This window comes from Pseudophryne corroboree, chromosome 11 (genome assembly GCF_028390025.1).
Source record: "Pseudophryne corroboree isolate aPseCor3 chromosome 11, aPseCor3.hap2, whole genome shotgun sequence".
NCBI lineage: Eukaryota > Metazoa > Chordata > Amphibia > Anura > Myobatrachidae > Pseudophryne > Pseudophryne corroboree.
The window spans coordinates 108,957,134-108,971,041 of NC_086454.1; the positions used below are offsets into that span (position 1 = coordinate 108,957,134).

At 49.4% G+C, this 13,908-nt stretch overlaps 1 protein-coding gene and 1 long non-coding RNA gene across 3 annotated transcripts in view; one reads left to right on the forward strand and one right to left on the reverse strand.

Annotated features, from left to right (window-relative positions):
* PKP3 (plakophilin 3) overlaps positions 1 to 13,908 on the reverse strand; it is a 139,346-nt gene that overhangs the window by 113,860 nt on the left and 11,578 nt on the right. The window lies entirely within an intron of this gene.
* The window catches only part of LOC134969039 (uncharacterized), a 129,077-nt gene continuing 121,505 nt past the window's right edge, over positions 6,337 to 13,908 (forward strand). Inside the window, exon 1 of one of the 2 annotated variants that reach the window (XR_010189383.1) lies at positions 6,337 to 6,661. This is a non-coding gene — a long non-coding RNA (uncharacterized LOC134969039). The remainder of the gene's footprint in view (positions 6,662 to 13,908) is intronic. The other variant, XR_010189382.1, reaches the window with a different exon arrangement.

Consider the following 13,908-nt stretch of genomic DNA (forward strand, 5'->3'; position numbering starts at 1 on the left):
TAAGCTTAGAGCATTATAAATTTGCTCTTAGCTCCAGTATATTTATGTGGAGAGAATTCTCCAGACTTGATCACACTCCTTGTGTGACTGCTCCCCAGCCTCTCAGGCTGGCCTCCGTGGTCACGAGCATCCAATCCTGAATGCCGAATCTGCGGCCCTCTAGAAGATGAGCACTCTGTAATCACCACAGGAGAGACACCCTTGTCCTTGGATATAGGGTTATCCGCTGATGCATCTGAAGATGCGATCCGGACCATTTGTCCAGCAGATTCCACTGAAGAGTTCTTGCGTGAAATCTGCCGAATGGAAGCGCTTCGTAATAAGCCACCATTTTTTACCAGGACTCTTGTGCAATGATGCACTGACACTTTTCCTGGTTTTAGGAGGATCCCGATTAGCTCGGATAACTCCCTGGCTTTCTCCTCTGGGAGAAACACCTTTTCCTGGACTGTGTCCAAAATCATCCCTAGGACCAGCAGACGTGTCGTCGGAACAACTGCGGTTTTGGAATATTTAGAATCCACCCGTGCTGTCGTAGAACTACTTGAGATAGTGCTACTCCGACCTCCAACTGTTCTCTGGACCTTGTTCTTATCAGGAAGTCGTCCATTTTCTTTGAAGACGAATCCTCCTTTCGGTCATTACCTTGGTAAGGACCCCGGGGTGCCTTGGACAATCCAACGGCATCGTCTTGAAACTGATAGTGACAGTTCTGTACCACGAACTTGAGGTACCCTTGGTGAGAAAAGGCAAATTTTGGGACATGGAGGTAAGCATCCCTGATGTCCCGGGACACCATATAGTCCCCTTGTTCTTTGCTATCACTGCTCTGAGTGACTCTATCTGGATTTGAACCCTTGTAAGTGTTCAAATTTTTCAGATTTAGAATAGGTCTCACCTAGCCTTCAGTACCACCATATAGTGTGGAGTAATACCCCTTTCCTTGTTGTCGGAGGGGTAATTTTATTATCACCTGCTGGGAATACAGCTTGTGAATTGTTTTCAATACTGCCTCCCTGTCGGAGGGAGACATTGGTACAGCAGACTACAGGAACCTGCGAGGGGGGAAACCTCTCGACATTCCAATCTGTACCCCTTGGATACTACTTGTAGGATCCAGGGGTCCTGTACGGTCCCAGCGTCATGCTGAGAACTTGGTAGAAGCGGTGGAGGGCTTCTGTTCCTGGGAATGGGCTGCCTGCTGCAGTCTTCTTCCCTTTCCTCTATCCCTGGGCAGATATGACTCTTATAGGGACGAAAGGACTGAGGCTGAAAAGACGGTGTCTTTTTCTGCAGAGATGTGACTTAGGGTAAAAAACGGTGGATTTTCCAGCAGTTGCCCTGGCCACCAGGTCCCATGGACCGACCCCAAATAACTCCTCCCCTTTATACGGCAATACATCTTTGTGCCGTTTGGAATCTGCATCGCCTGACCACTGTCGTGTCCATAAACATCTTCTTGCAGATATGGACATCGCATTTACTCTTGATGCCAGAGTGCAAATATCCCTCTGCGCATCTCGCATATATAGAAATGCATCCTTTAAATGCTCTATAGTCAATAAAATACTGTCCCTGTCAAAGGTATCAATATTTTTAGTCAGGGAATCCGACCAAGCCACCTCAGCTCTGCACATCCAGGCTGAGGCGATCGCTGGTCGCAGTATAACACCAGCATGTGTGTGTATACTTTTTAGGATATTTTTCAGCCTCCTATCAGCTGGCTCCTTAAGTACGGCCCTATCCGTAGATGGTACCGCCACTTGTTCTGATAAGCGTGTGAGCGCCTTATCCACACTGAGGGGTGTTTCCCACCGCGCCTTAACTTCTGGCGGGAAAGGGTATACCGCCAATAATTTTCTATCGGGGGAAACCCACGCATCATCACACACTTCATTTAATTTATCTGATTCAGGAAAAACTACAGGTAGTTTTTTCACCTCACACATAATACCCTTTTTTGTGGTACTTGGAGTATCAGAAATATGTAACACCTCCTTCATTGCCCTTAACGTGTGGCCCTAAAAGAAAATACGTTTGTTTCTTCACCGTCGACACTGAAATCAGTGTCCGTGTCTGGGTCTGTGTCGACCGACTGAGGTAAATGGGCATTTTACAGCCCCTGACGGTGTTTGAGACGCCTGGACAGATACTAATTTGTTCGCCGGCCCTCTCATGTCGTCAACCGGCTTGCAGCGTGTTGACATTGTCACGTAATTTCCATAAATAAGCCATCCATTCCGGTGTCGACTCCCTAGAGAGTGACATCACCATTACAGGCAATTTGCTCCGCCTCCTCACCAATATTTTCCTCATACATGTCGACACACACGTACCGACATACAGCACACACATAGGGAATGCTCTGATAGAGGACAGGACCCACTAGCCCTTTGGGGAGACAGAGGGAGAGTTTGCCAGCACACACCAAAAGCGCTATAAATGTATATAAACAACCCTAGAAGGTGTTGTTTACTATATATGCGCTCTTAATATATAAATATCGCCAATTTATGCCCCCCTTCTCTTTGTTACCCTGTTTCTGTAGTGCAGTGCAGGGGAGAGTCCTGGGAGCCTTCCTCACCAGCGGAGCTGAGCAGGAAAATGGCGCTGAGTGCTGAGGAGAATAAGCTCCGCCCCTTTTCCGGCGGGCTTCTTCTCCCGGTTTTTAATAAACTGGCCTGGGTTAAAATACATACATATAGCCTTAATGGCTATATGTGATGTATTTATTTTGCCACTAAAGGTAATTATATTGCTGCCCAGGGCGCCCCCAGCAGCGCCCTGCACCCTCCGTGACTGAGTCAGTGAGCCGTGTGACAACAATGGCGCACAGCTGCAGTGCTGTGCGCTACCTTCATGAAGACTGTGGAGTCTTCTGCCGCCTGTTTTCCGGACCTCCGTTCTGCCGTCTCTTCAGCGTCTGTAAGGGGGATCGGCGGCGCGGCTCCGGGACGAACCCCAGGCTGACCTGTGTTCCGACTCCCTCTGGAGCTAAGTGTCCAGTAGCCTAAGACTCCAATCCATCCTGCACGCAGGTGAGTTGGAAATCTCTCCCCTAAGTCCCTCGATGCAGTGATCCTGTTGCCAGCAGGAATCACTGAGATTGAAACCTAAAAAAAAACTTTTCTAAACAGCTCTTTAGGAGAGCCACCTAGATTGCACCCTCTCGGACGGGCACAAAAACCTAACTGAGGCTTGGAGGAGGGTCATAGGGGGAGGAGCCAGTACACACCATGTGATCCTAAAAGCTTGCTTTTGTGCCCTGTCTCCTGCGGAGCCGCTATTCCCCATGGTCCTGACGGAGTCCCCAGCATCCACTAGGACGTTAGAGAAACGGGACTAAAATCACAATAACATAAATCCAAGATGTGCCATATGTAACGGATATGGGGACAAATCTCATAGCCATATGTATCCTGGAGCAGGGAGGCTCAGTTCGCAAAAGGAAAATGCATTGTGTGGAACAGAAGAAGTACTGTAATAGCAATAGGCACTTGGTGCCATCAACCATATGACCATGACACAGAACAGTGTTATGCTATGATAACATCTGAATCCCAGAGAACAAGGACCTCTGCAAGATCAACTAGTGAAAACCATCAAGAAGATACTTTGAGGAGTTTGCAAACATCACATTCTGTGAACCTTAATATATCCAGGAGACAAAGCCATGAGATGATTGGTGTGAGTGTAAATCCACAATAGCCAAAGAGGCTTTAAACATCGAAGAGACTTTTGAATGAACTAAGGGGCAGATTTAATAATGAGTGATATTCTTGTGATCTCTTGTTACAAATCATAAATGGTGGTCCAGCCAATCAGCTCCTAACTGTCACGTGTTTTCAAAATGACATCTAGGAGCTGATTGTCTGGAGCACCATTTATCATTCGTAACGAGTGATAACAGGAATTTCACTTGTTGTTAAATCTGCACCATCAACATTCAGTGTGGTAATAGAGGTGCAATTGAGTTATCGCACAGCACAGAGATCAGGCATCACTTTATTTGTGAGCTCGTAGAAAAAGGATCTGTTGATGTGGTTCACATGGAAGTGAGAAGAATCCTGCTTACGTGCTTACTAAAGGAATTACGGCACATTTGTTGGTCACATTTCAGGAGAAATGTGGATTGGAACGCACGTGAAATTATGATTTGTTCTGGTTTGTTTATCCCTAATCTTTTTTACAAGTTGTTGCTGTAAAATAGCTTTTTGTTGAAAATGTTTGTGCAACATGGAGAAAGCTTGCAGCGAGGGGGGATTAAAGTATGGAGTGCCCTCTTGCACTGCTTCCATATTTGCCCATAAGGTGAAGCAATCATCTTTACCAAGATAGTCACAGCATGGTCTTCTACGCATGCGGTTCCATTTTGTCACTGTGAAAAAGCACCACAGTGACCTTGCTTTACATCCTACATTATATTCCAGTATCACCGCTGTTATATGTCCACACCGCTACCCACAATCATGACCTGCTGGTCCTCAGTATGGTGGTACTGCTCAAGTTCCACTCCATCCATCCATCCATTCAGTACACTGAGTGTAAGTGTGAGTACCGCTGTACAAACAAACCCTGTGACACTACAATAAACCATCCACATGTTAACAACCTGGCTGTCTGCTGTATTAGGATTCCGCTGGTGTCTACTAACCTGCTTACTACCATCAATAGTACTGTACATAAATATCAACAACAGTAAGGCTGCATCCTCATGTATAGTATATTAGTTCAGGTCACAATTGTCACAGCATGCTGGAACCTGGAACAGTGGAGCTGGTTTCCCCAGGGAAGTGATGGTCCTGTGGCAGGCAGGTGCTGGTCTTTTGCCGGTCCCCACAGTGAAGGTCCTGTTACTCTGCTTACATTTGTGGAGTGGACTTCATGTAGCTACCTTTCCTGGGAAGCATCATTCCCTCAACCAATGTGACCACCAGGGATGCTACTCAGCATCTTGAGACTGTGTTAGAGTGCCACAGTAGACAACAATAGCCTTCCAGTTAGCTCCAGTGAGACCTGTGATTAGCTGCAGTAGAATTAATGTTCCATCATGCTGAACCACTACCCGGTACCTATATACACTCACTGCCTGGTGAGCTGTATGACCTCACTCTGGTCAAGCTCTGCTCCATCTACCAGTGTGTATAACAGTGAGTACAGCTGTACCTGCTTTATCTTCAATAACAACACTCTACTGGTTAAGTATCTGGGCATCCGCTGGTGTCTACAGACACTCTGCTACATCCTCAAGCCTGTACCCAATTATTTCCATCAACATTTGGGATTTTGAAGTTTTAAATCAGAGGAAGATCCAATGGACACTCTGCTTCCAGTTAATGGGTTATTATCAGAGACAATGTCCTGGTATGAGACTGTTGCTAATTTCCAGTGAAAATATTAATTTCGGCGATACTACACTTAAAATATCCACACCACACTTAAAATGAGCGATATGATAAATATCCCTATATGTACCTTTTGCTTATATTTTTGGTACTGGGGAAATCCTATAGCAGGATATTATATCATACAAAGACTGCTTCAAAGTTACAGATATCCAAAACCAAAAACTTTCACTCAGTTTACACAATATGGCTTCTTCCACCATGTGTGCTTTAAATTCACACAGAAATGCAGACCATCTACATGAATAGTATGTACTGTTTATAGGACATAATGGCAATTCTGAAACGACGAAGTTAGCACCCCTAATTCTAAATTCTTTAACTACTCTGACTACTTGCTGACTATATACAGTACGTCAGGACGCACCTGCCCCTGAGGCAATGCAGATCAGCGTCAGGAAATAATAACAGATATGATCTCTTGCATGGTTTGCTGTTTATACATCTGAGCTGTTGGCTACAGCGCTTCCATGTTTAGTGGTGTGTGTGGGTTACTAGGAAGCAGAGGGATGTCCTATAAATTTTATCTCTGCTGACACCAACACTATAAGGTGCAGGCAGGGGAGGCAGAGCCTCTCCTGTCATACTCCCTGTCAATACTCCTGAGTTTTAACTATAAAAATGATTAGAACAATACAAAGAAGATATTTATAACTTAGAAACATCTTCTTTGTACTAAAATAATCATTTGTATAGTTAAAACTGTCCAGTTTTGCAGTTTTCTCTGGAACTGCAGGGAGAAACAAGACGTGGGGCAGCAATTGCTCTGCCTCGCTTCTCATAGTAGAGGACTTCTGCTGCGCTGCTTGTAGAGCAAGGCGGGGCTAGAAAGAGACCAATCACATCACTTAAAAATGAGGCGAGTGAGGCATGCCTCACAGTGGCTACAGCTATGATTGGAGACCTCAGATGTGTCATGTGACCATCCAGGAAGAGACCGGAGCTCCGTTAGAAGCACGATGGCCCAGGCTGCCTATTGTATCCCGGACCCGCTGTGAGAAAACCTGGAGGCACATGTGAGTGCATACTTTCCCCTGCACAAGAGATGAAGCCATCTCCCACTGCACCGCCGGGCCCCGCATACCGGGAGGAGATTGCAGCACCTAGCAGATAAAGCCTGGCCGCATCCCGGGGAAGCGGTGCGCAGACCTGAATCCCCTGTCCACTGCCAGCCACATCAGAAGTACAATGGGCAAGTGACAAGAGAGAGCACAGATGGGGGCGAGGAGACCAGCTTGGCTGATGTGAGGCAATGAGTGAGCTCAGTTCTTTCATTACATAGATAGGAATGTGTGCATTGATATTATTCTCTGTGTTATTTTTATATGAGAACAGTGCACCAACGGAAAGGTTAGGGTTAGGCTGCGTGGAGTTAGGGTTAGGCTGCGGGGGAGGGAAAGTTAGGGTTAGGCTGCAGGGAGGGTTGGGATTAGGCACCACTGGGAGGGTTTGCGGCTAGGCTGCGGGGGGAGGGGGGGGGGACGACGACACACTAGGTTTAGGCTGCGGGAAATGTGGGTTAGGGGTTTTTGGGATCAGGGTTAGCTTTTAAAATTAGCCAGTGTCAGTGTTCTAACATTGGGTTGATACTGTTGATATTTTGCATCCTGGCCACGGGGATCCCGATATCATCGTATATATAAATAAACATTTTTTTTTTGTATAATGTGTGTAAATCTATCACTGATGCTAGCCAGTGCCTCCCCAGCCATTAACCTCACCGCACGTCACTGGTCCAGGGGTGTGGTATAGAAGATCTACTATGTCTACTCTGGGTCGACCTCATATGGTCGACATGCATTAGGTTGTGTCAACCTTTTTTGTGTCAAGCATTGAGCTGTTGACCATTTGAACCTGTTAATGTTTTATACCTGTCGACCTTTTCCAGTGTTTGCCTTTTGTCGCTGTCTATCTAATACATGTCGAAGATATGGGGTCGACCTAATGACCGGCGATCTAGACATTGGCTGTCTATACACTGAAACCCAAGGTCCAGTGTAGCCTGCTTTTTGTATGTTACTATTAGAGCCAGATAACATTAGAACTGATAGTATTGGTTCTCATGGAAAATACATCATACCATCCACCTCAATGTAAAGGTTCTACCCTTAAAAATAAAAAAAAATATATAGAAAATAGAAGGGAAGTAATAAAAAAAAACTTGTTTTCTGTCCTAAGCCATACTTCCCAACAGCTGAAAGATGTGTGACTATGCCCTTTTGGTGGAGTGTCCACATCACAATGGTCATCCCAGGATGGTGTAAATCAGGGGTCTTCAACCCGTGGCCCGCGGGCCACAGGTGGCCCACTGCTATGGTTTCCATGGCCCGCCGACGCGCCCGCCCGCAGCGCACATATGAACACAAAAATAATAATAATTGTTTTCCCTTTCCCGGAGTCATGTGACTCCCCCGCACTGTCACTGGTTGCCTGTGAAGAAGGGGAGTAGCTCCTCTTAGGCTGGTCAGTGGTCTGGTCACCCTTACTGTGTCTCCCTCCCTGTGTCTCCCTCCGCCTGCAGTGTTGAATAGGTGGGTGAGAGCGGCGGGGACCCGGCTGGGGGGGGTGCGGCAAGTTACCATTGAGAGCAGGGGGCAGTGCGGGAACCCGGCGGGCGGGAGCGGAGGGGGTGCGGCAGCATGTATGCAGCCTGAGCATGGCTGTGTGCGGCGGGGACCCGGCGCGGGGGGGGGGGGGGGGACTGCGGCAGGAGAATAAAAGTGTATAAGTGTTGAGGGCAGGGGGCAGTGCAGGAACCCGGCGTGCGGGAGCGGCGGGGACGGGGGTGCGGCAGCCTGAGCATGGCAGTGAATAAATTAGTATTGAGGGCAGGGGGCGTGGCGGGGGACCCAGCAGGGGGTGTATTAAGTATTAAGAGCAGAGATGGCAGGGAGCATGCTTTGACAATGCTGCTGTCTGTCTGTGATGGGGAGGAGGGAGGGTATGATAGCACCTATGTCTTGACATAGGCGCTATCATACCCTCCCTCCCCCCATCACAGACAGACAGCAGCAATATTGTGAAAGCATGCCCACATTATACCCACCAGTCCAGTGATACTGCCGTATGAGTCCAGTTCAGTGCTTACAGACCAACATCTTGAGAATACTCTGCGCATAGCGACTTCTAACATTGATGCCAACATCGACAAGCTGGCCAAGCAAAAACAATGCCAAGTTTCCCACTGATATGAACTTATTATAATAACAAAGGTAAAGTAGACCATGTTTCATTCATTAAATTACAATAATTATCTTTTGAAGTCTTTTTTATGGTCTTATGAGTCTAGAAAAGGTCTCATTACAATCATAAATTAAAATTTAGATTCTAAATACCGCAGTATAGCTTAGTGGCCCTCGGCTTCGTTTCATTTTTTTATGTGGCCCACGCTGTCTTAAAGGTTGAAGACCCCTGGTGTAAATAGTGCTTTCAAAGCCCTCCTCCCTCCCCTGAGACATCGCTTTAATGCCATGCTAGTAGGCACAACTTGGAAAGAGCATCAAACATACAGTACCACCCAACCAGAGGTGGGTCTGCAGCACAGTCCAAAATTCAAACAGGAGAGCCACACCAACTGCCAGTGAGTCCTGGCCGGCGGTGTTTGGCAGTGTTTGGGGTGGAAGTTGGGGTGGCTCTCCTGTTTGAATTTTGGACTGTGCTGCAGCCCCACCTCTGGAGCCCCCACTGCTCTCAACTGTATCCGAATTGGGACAAAGTGTTGATAATCGGATTGGTGGGGCAGTCCCATCAGGACAGTATGATGGTATGCATCAGCCCCTCTCCAGCTCATTTATATCACAACAGTCATTGGGGGTCATTCCGACCCGATCGCTCTCTGCAGTTTATCGCAGCGCATCGATCGGGTCGGAACTGCGCATGCGTCGGCACCGCAGTGAGCCGGCGCATGCCAGACGGCCGAAGGCTGGACGGCGGAGTTAAGCCACCGTTTAGGTGGTGCGGTCCGGCCAACGAAGGCATGGCCGGACCATGGGGGGGGGGACCGCGGTGGCTGCGTGACATCACACACAAACGCTGCGACCTGGGGCAGCGAAGACGTTCTCCCGGCCAGCTGCAGAAGCTGCGCTGGCCGGGAGTAACTCCTAAGATGCAAAAGCATCGCGCTGTGCGATGCTTTTGCATTTCTGTGGGGGGGGGATCACTGACATGCGGGGCAGACTAGCCCTGTGCTGGGCGTCCCCCCGCATGTCTGAGCGCCTGATTGTAGCTGTAACTCGGAATGACCCCCATTATGCGACTATAAAGCATTCAGTATGCACATCACTGACTCAAGCAACAATGTACAAATGTCACCTGAAAATCACCAAACTGATGCCAACATTTTCCCTCCTACTCCTATCCTGCTGACTTCTGTCTGTAGGGTCTGAGCGTCAGGATGCATAGTGCCCATATACAGTAACAGCACAGCATCTATTTGTTACTAGACCTTTTGATGGTGTCGTACCTTCTATAATGTATAAGAGATCTAGTGGATAATTTGTGCTAAATATCAGCAGTCTCACTACTAGCAACAAAGAAACAAGGATGAGAATCACATAGTATGCTGCCCCTGTCAGGATGGGCAGGGGGAGGGGAGATGACAAAACAACTAAAGAAATGGCTAATGACCCTAATAACCCTTTGAGGTATTCAGCACATCGCCTCTCTAAAGACTCCTATGACTGGTTAAGAGGTCTCATTTTACATGAGAATTATATTCTAATTATCTTCCTATACAGCCTTGTCTATACAGAATGAAGATCAAATGCAGGTTGAAACATAAAGTGAACGGTAATGCATTAAGAAGTGCGTCTTCCGGCTAACAAATGGATATTATGGGGTAAATTTACTAAAATGGGTGTTCAATTTAAGATGGGATGTTGCCCATAGCAACCAATCAGATTCCAGGTATTATCTTCTAGAAGGTGCTAAATAAATGAGAAGTAGAATCTGATTGGTTGCTATGGGCAAGATTCCATCTTAAATAGAACTCCCATCTTAGTAAATTGACCCATTGAAACAGTAGTGTACCATTGATGGATAAAGGGGAGTAGAGGCAGCGCTGCAAGTATGGCGGTACGGGATGGTACTGCATACCGGTAAGAAATTGCCAGCCGGTGCCTGCCCGTCTGTCATGCTTGCAGCCACTGCTGTGTGTGAGGGGAGGAGAGCACAGCGTGCGCCTCTCCTGCCCCTCAGTGCTCAGTTCGGGCTCTGTCAGCAGTGGCGGCGGTATGTATCTCTAATGAGGCACTGCTTCGTTAGCCAATCAGAGCTCCGGACCGGCAGCTACGGCTCCTGATTGGCTGACAGACAGTGAGCTTTGATTGGCTCACAAACCGGCTCCTGATTGGAGATACATGCCGCTGCCAGAGACCAGACTGAGCACTGAGGGGCAGGAAAGGCACGCGCTGCGCTTTCCTCCCCTCACACACAGCAGCCAGTAGCAGCAGCAGCGCGGTGAGCAGCACTGGGGGGCATATCTGGCACTGTGGGGGCATATATGTACCTGGCACTGTGGTGGTATTTGTGTACCTGGCACTGTAGCAGCATATCTGGCACTGTGGGGGCATATCTGGTACGGGATCCGGTCTGAAGATCGACAGTGTCTAGGTCGACAATGTTTAGGTTGACCACTATAGGTCGACAGTCACTAGGTCGACATGGATGGAAGGTCGACAGGGTTTCTAGGTCGACATGTGCTAGGTCGACAGGTCTAAAGGTCGACATGAGTTTTTCACATTTTTTTTCTTTTTTTGAATTTTTTCATACTTAACGATCCACGTGGACTACGATTGGAACGGTAAAGTGTGCCGAGCGAAGTGGTAGCGGAGCGAAGGCACCATGCCCGAAGCATGGCGAGCGAAGCGAGCCATGCGAGGGGACGCGGTGCACTAATTTGGGATCCCGGTCACTCTACGAAGAAAACGACCCCCCCCCCAAAAAAAAATCCTCATGTCGACCTTTAGACCTGTCGACCTAGCACATGTCGACCTAGAAACCCTGTCGACCTAGTGACTGTCGACCTATAGTGGTCGACCTAAACATTGTCGACCTAGACACTGTCGATTTGATGAACCACACCCATCTGGTACTGTGGGGCACATGTGTATCTGGCACTGTGAGGCATATGTGTATCTGGCACTGTGGGGGCATATATGTATCTGGCACTGTGAGGCATATGTGTATCTGGCACTGTGAGGCATATGTGTATCTGGCACTGTGGGAGCATATGTGTAACTGGCACTGTAGGGGCATATCTGGCACTGTGAGGGCATATGTCTGTCTTTCACAGTGGGGGCATATCTGGCACTGTGGTGGTATATTTGTATCTGGCACTGTGGGGGCAAATTTGGCACTGTGGGGGTATATGTGTATCTGGCACTGTGGGGAGGATGTGTGTATCTGGACCTGCACTACTGGGATGTGTATCACGTCCCCATTTTCATTGGCCACGCCCTGTGTGGCATGTGGCCACACCCATTTTTGGCCTTCGGCGCACGCACACAGTACCACTAAGAGATTTTTTTTCTACCTGCACCACTGAAGAGGATAATATAGTGTGCAGATCTACACAATTTGTGCAGTTCTAATAACAAAGTAGAGTTGTAAACCCAGTATTTGTGCTGTTCTAAGAACCCTTTGCTTAGAACTACAAAGGTAATAATAATTCCCTCCAATCAGAACTCAGCACGGGAAGCAGTCAGGATCCTGGCAGTCAAAACAGATTCCGGCAATACAGACGCCGGAATACTGACCCTGTAATGTAATGAATGCCGACACCGGCATCCGGAATGGGTACACCATCCCGGAGCTGTGATGCCAACAGCTGGAATCCCAAACGAAAAGAGACCGCAGCGCAAGGCAGGTAAACTGCGGTGGGAGGGGGGGGGGGGGATTAGATTTAGGCTGCGGGGGAGGGGGGGTTAGGGTCAGGCACCCCTCACGGAGGGCTAGGGTTAGGCAGAATGAATGCAGTATTGGCATTAATGTTAGCAAATATTATGTGTTTACTAGTCTAGCATGTAAACTGCTATGTTATGTGTTATCAGCCTCAAACCACAAAAACAGGAGCAAATATGCACCTTGGCAAACCCATGTTGCACATTGTATTGCAGAGGCTCAAAATGATAATGACAGATTAAGGGGTAAATTTACTAAAGGTCGATGTTGTGTTTCAGAAAATTGTTAGTAAATGTGCCTTTTAGTCCCTGAAACACGAAATCAGCCTTTAGTAAAATTATCCCTAAGAATTGGGAAGGGCTGGTGTGGGAATGTGTCCTGTTTTACAGGACACATTCCAGCTGCAGCAGCCAGGGCGCCTGTGTCCCCTGCGGGACAATGTTTCTGACAGCGCGGGGACAGCTTGTCTGTCCCCAGCGCCTGTCAGTGTGTGGCGGCGGCGGGTGTCCGGTGCAGGGATTACCTTTTTCCCTGCACCGGACCAGAGACTGCAGGGGCATTTGAATCTTGGCGCCCTCCGGGAGCCAATCGCGGCTCCCGGAGCGGCAGCCAATCGGAGAGGGGCGTGGCGAGCCAATCGGCGCTCGCCGCGTCATAGGCGTCAGACGCCGGGCGGGAGCCTGAAGGAAGGACGGTGCGCAGGAGCGCGAAGAGGAGAGACGCCGGGCGGGAGCCGAGAACACCGCGCGCGCGGAAGAGCGCGAGGGAGAAGAGATCGTGGTCGGAGTTCGGGTGGCCGTGGAAGAGGCCTGAAGACGTCCGGCGGCAGGAAGATGTCCAGCGGCGGCTGGACGCGGCGAGGCGATGGCGGCGCCGCTGGCCAGGACGGGCCAGCGGCCGAAGATTGAAGAAGAGCGGCGGAGAGGTCACCAGGGGTGGGAAGAAAAGAGCTGACGAAGCTCCCCCCTGGTGCCTCTCCCAGCGGGTCAGGTAGGCCCTTTTCAGGTGCCCCTGTACCCGCTCCTCCCTAGACCACCGGGTGTTCGGGCAATAGGCCCGTGGGCACAGTCAGGCACTCCCGGCCTGTGGGCACGTAGTCGGGCCCTCCCGGCCCGGGGGCATTTGGTCGGGCCTCCCGGCCCGTTGGGGTTATTTAGTCGGGCCCTCCAGGCCCGTGGGCACGAGTAGCCGGGGGGACCCCCCCCCGGCCCGGATAGGCAGGCACTAGGCCTGAGACACAGTTGGGCACTAGGCCCTTAGGAATAGTCAGGCCACAGGCCTGTGGGCAGTTAGGCGGGCATTAGGCCCGAGGGGCACATCAGGCATTAGGCCCTAGGGTATTCTGGCCAGCTAGGGATATCTGAAGGTGACGCTGGGCGCTAGGCCCAGGTCACCCAACGGGTGACAAGTTAGGTGGGCACTAGGCCCGTGGGTGAAGTCAGGCCTCCGGCCTGTGTGTAGTCAGGGGGGGGCGCTAGGCCCAGTGGGTAAGTGCCCCCGAAGTGAATAAAGGTGGCACTGGGCGCTAGGCCCAGGCCACCCTGAGGTGTTAGGTAGGCAGGCCCGCTCGGCCTGAGCCCCTAAGAATAGAGTACGGTAGGTG